General features: G+C 42.6%; 1 protein-coding gene across 1 annotated transcript in view; it reads left to right on the top strand.

Annotated features, from left to right (window-relative positions):
* The window catches only part of LOC123505895, a 137,427-nt gene that overhangs the window by 83,098 nt on the left and 49,329 nt on the right, over window positions 1-5,000 (top strand). The gene's annotated exons all lie outside the window — the stretch shown is intronic.

Raw genomic sequence — 5,000 nt, 5'->3', positions numbered from 1 at the left:
GAGGAGGTGGAAGACGAAGAGGAAAAAGAGGTAGAAGAAGACGGGAATAGACAAGAGAAATGAGGTTTTTGGAGAAGAAAATGAAGAGAAAGAAATGAAGTCGGGCAAGAGGAGAAGAAGAAGAGGAATACAAAGGAATACAAAGGAAAGCCAAACAGCAACAGATCTGTTGGTCCTTTCGAGGCTGTTTGGTAACTACTTCTAACTGGCTACAGATAAGAGAGACAGGACAGTACAGGAGGAGGAGGAGGAGGAGGAGGTGGAGGAGGAGGAGGAGGAGGAGGAGGAGGAGGAGGAGGAGGAAGGAAAGAAAGAAACAAACAAACACATTCACAAGGGGGAAAAAAATAAGAGGGAAAAAATGCAGTGAAAAAAAGATGAAAGAAAACGGTCTTTATTTTAACAACTTTTTGTTTTTTCCATTTTTTTATTTTTTTATTGGGAATATGGAACGCTTCTCCTCCTCCTCCTCCTCCTCCTCCTCCTCCTCCTCCTCCTCCTCCTCCTCCTCCTCTTGCTCGTCGATAGCCTCGTTAAAATCCAGCAGGCCTTCTGTTACCCTCCTCCTCCTCCTCCTCCTCCTCCTCCTCCTCCTCCTCCTCCTCATGGTTTCGCCTTTTTTCCTGCTAGCCTCGGCTGGAGGGAGGGGTGGGTGGGGAGGAGCCTTCTGCTTTGCTATCCTGTCTCTACCACTGGTACTTAGTAGATAGTCTCCACAAACAGCCTAGTAAGGACCTAAGAGTCTGTTGCTGTTTGTCTTCCTTTGTATTCCTTTGTATTCCTCCTCCAATTCCTCTTTCTTCTCTTACAATCCTTCTTTCTCTTCTAGTATCTGTTTTTCCTCTTCCTCCAATGCCTCTTTCTTCCCTTCCTCCTCCTCCTCCTCCTCCTCCTCCTCCTCCTCCTCCTCCTCCTCCTCCTCCTCCTCCTCCAGGTGAACTGTAGGAGTGGCGAAGGTGGACCAATAACAGTGGGCGGAGCGTAAACTTCCGGCAGATTTAACGGGGAGGAGGAGAAGGAGGAGGAGGAAGAAGAAGAAGAAGAAGAAGAAGAAGAAGAAGAAGAGCAGGAGGAGGAGTAGGTTGAGTAAGAGGAGGAGGAGTGTGTAGTTGTAGAGGGAAATGAAGGGCAGTGGCGTGGTAGGGAGGAGAAAACTGAGGAGGAGGAGGAGGAGGAGGAAGGGGAGGGGAAGGGCAGGGAAGGGGTGTGAGCGGACGTCAGTTAACACCTGAAGGGCGAGAGAGAGAGAGAGAGAGAGAGAGAGAGAGAGAGAGAGAGAGAGAGAATCAGAATCAGAATCAGAATCAAATCTTTATTCCATTTTGCAATGGTTATTATCTTACATAAATAGATACATTATGACATCTAAAGATATTGAATTTAGTGGAAAACTGCAAATATTATAAAATAAAATTTACACGTAGGTAACTAATATTAGTTCTGCCATGATTTGGGCAATGTATCTAATTTGACTAAAAACTTTAGACATACATCTGCGTTACAATTAAAACAAAACAGAAGTAAAATAGGGTAAAATTACTATATAAAAGCGTAACATCAATATAAAGTAATCAGGGGTAAAAACAAAATAAAATCTTCAGACTAACAATAATGTTGCTAAGTGAACTGTTGGTTAAAAAGATGGAGGAACAGATGTTTCTTAAATGAGAGTAAAGAGTGTGAATTTGTGATGTGGTGGGGGAGGCTGTTCCAGAGTCTGGGTCCAGCCACTAGTGTGGAACGCTCCCCTGTACACGTGTTGCTTTTTGGCACATATAATTGGTGTTGCTGTCTGGTAGCAGCAGTAGAAATCTCACTCACTAATGGCATTTTAACAATAGCGTTGGGAGAACTCCTTGTTACATTGTACATCATAACACCCAACTCATACATATATCTTTGATTTATCTTCAACCATCCAAGCTCCCTCAAGAATGGTGTGGCATGTTCGTGTTTAGCTGCACCACCAAGAGCAACTTTTGCGGCAAAGTTTTGCAATTTTTGAATTTGATTCAGAAGTGTTTTGCTTGTTGTACCCACACCTTTATTCCATAATTAATAATACTTAGAACCAGTGATTGTATAACTGTTTTTCTTGAACATTTGCTGAAACTGTCTTTTATCCGATTGATGTAAATTATGGTACTGAAGATCTTGCCACTTATTTTATTTACGTGTGAGTCGAAAGTCATGTGCTGATCGAAATATATGCCGAGATTCTTGAGAGAGCTGCTGGGAATGATTGTGGCGCCGTCAACCCGTAAGGTGGTGTTGGGCGGGATCTGTGATATGAGTCCCCTACTGCCAATAAACATACACTGCGTCTTTTTGGTGTTCAACAATAAGCCATTTGAGTTGAAATAGCGCTTGGCTTTTGACAGAGTTTCTTCTCCTTACGTATTAAGTCTTCTAGCCTGTCAATACGTCCAGTGTGAATGAATTGTGTATCATCAGCATACTGTAAAATAAGGCAGTCTGAAAGGTATTGTGAGAGATCGTTTACGTAAATAATAAATAGAATGGGTCCAAGGACAGATCCCTGTGGAACCCCATAAGAAACATCTATTTTATCTGATATGTGTTTACCGATTCTAACGGACTGCGTTCTTTTGTGCAAATAACTGTTGAACCAAAATGAGTCAATTTTTAGCATGTTAAGTTTTCTCATCAACATTTTATGGTTTATGCTATCGAATGCTTTTGATAGATCACACAGTGTAATTAAGGATAACTGTTTGGTGTCAATATTTTGATATAGTTTATCAGATAGTTTTAAGAGAGCACTTTCAGTGGAGAAAGAGGCTCTGAAACCGTGTTGAGTGTTGCTGAGCAGGTGATTCCTTTCCAGATGTGCCATGAGTTGTCCTGCTATTACTTTCTCTAAAACCTTTGAAATAATGGGCAGCAAAGATATTGGCCGATAGTCTTTTGGTTCGTTGATATCTCCAGATTTGAAAATTGGGACTACTATGGCGTGTTTCCACAGGGAAGGAATGAACCAGTCACAATTGAAGTGTTAATAATATATGTTAAGTAATTAATAACAACTGGCAGGGACTCTTTTAGAAAATTCAGTGAAATGCCGTCAGAGCCGCAAGAGGAAGTGTTCTTTAGGTGTTTTATTATTAGTATTATGCTGTTACTGTCAGTAGGCTGAGGTCGGAACAAACTGTCATCTGGAGTGTTTGCTGGGTCAGTAGTGGCTTGTACTGCGTTCTCATGATCTGGTAAGTTTTGTTGTGATTTCTCAAATGTCAGTTTCCCAATGTTCGCAAAGAAATTGTTAAAATAATTTACTTTGTTTTCAAGTTCTACAGTATTTCCTGTTAACAAGGGACAAGCTTTATTTGTTGCGGCAGGTACAAGTTGTTTCAGCGTGTTCCAGATGGCGGCTGTGTTGCCTCTGTCATCCTCAAGTTTTTGGTTAAAATAATCCGATTTATATTTATTAAGTAACGTCTTTACTTGTTTTTCTGGGTCTTATATTCGTCCTGCAGGAGAACATTATGTCTGTCCTTCTTAAGGCGCATCTGTGTGTTGTCCCTCTCCTCATTATCTCGCGTAGGTGCGCGTTGATCCACGGGGCTGGAGGCCTCCTAACCTGCCTTGTCACTAAAGGAGCACAAACGTTTAAGCATCTTGTGAAACATTTAGTAAAAATATCAACCTGAGTCTCCACATCATCTGTTGCAAATACTTTATCCAGCTCGTTACTCTCCTGCCTCAGCAGATTTCGAAACGTGTCGGAAGAGTAAAAACGTAAATCGCGAAAAGTTTTAAAAATTGGTGGACGTTTTGGTTTCTTTAAATTTACCGTAACAGTAATTAGGTCATGGTCAGCTACAGGGCAAGGAACGGTGTCGCTATGAATGACTGACTCGGGCTTGTTTGTTACGATAATGTCTAACAGAGTGGCAGAGGTGGGAGTGATTCTCGTAGCTTTTGTAATTAACTGACTTAATTTCGCATTTGCAATAATTTTCTTTAACTTACTGTTATTTGATAAAAGATCATCATTAAAATCACCTAAAATATAAAATGACTTGTTTTTCAGGCTTACAGATTTGATGACGTCAGTGATATAATCATATGTACATAGAGATTTTGGATGTCGGTATAGACAACCTATAATAATTGTAGGAAGTTTACAATTCTGTACCGACAACCATATGTCTTCGACACCCTCAGGTTTTACAATGTCAAAATCAATAGTAGTAACCTTATAAACATCCTTAACATACACACATACTCCTCCTCCCCTTCCTCTATCACATCTATACACGTTATAGTTGGGGATCGCAATGTGATCATTGGGAGTATCGGAAGATAACCATGTTTCGCTTACACACAGTATGTCAGTGTCTCTGTCTTTGATTAATAGATTTATCTCATCCTTGTTACTTAATATGCTTTGGGCATTTATGTGATCGATTATCATGTTCTTCCTTTCTGTTGTATTTACTGTGGCCCTTCCTTCCTCGCCGTCTTCCTCGCCGTCTCCGAGAGAGAGAATATGGAGACATCCACATGCGGGCCCGTAAGGTGGAGGAGAGGAGGAGGAGGAGTGGATGCAAGGGAGGGAAGGGAAGAATAAAGGAGGAGAAGGAGGAGGAAGAGGAGAACTGGTGCGTGATAAAGGAGATGGGAGAAGGAGTGTGTGATGTGGGGAGAGGAGGAGGAGGAGGAGGAGGAGATGGGCGGGCGTGGGGAGGAGGGTGTGTGTGTGTGTGTGTGTGTGTGTGTGTGTGTGTGTGTGTGTGGCGTGAGAGAGAAGCAGGGAGGGAGGAGTGGAGGAGGAGAGGAGAGGAGAGGAGGAGAGGTAGCGGAGCACAGCGGTGTATAGAGGTGGCAGCCAGAGGAGGAGGAGGAGGAGGAGGAGGAGGAGGAGGAGGAGGAGCGGAGGCACAGCAGCGTGACCAACACACCAGACAGCCTTATTACCAATTACCTGCCGGCCCTCTCTCTGTGTGTGTGTGTGTGTGTGTGTGTGTGTGTGTGTG

The sequence above is a fragment of the Portunus trituberculatus genome, chromosome 18 (assembly GCF_017591435.1).
Source record: "Portunus trituberculatus isolate SZX2019 chromosome 18, ASM1759143v1, whole genome shotgun sequence".
In the NCBI taxonomy this organism is placed as follows: domain Eukaryota; kingdom Metazoa; phylum Arthropoda; class Malacostraca; order Decapoda; family Portunidae; genus Portunus; species Portunus trituberculatus.
This window is presented reverse-complemented; position numbering and strand designations above follow the sequence as displayed.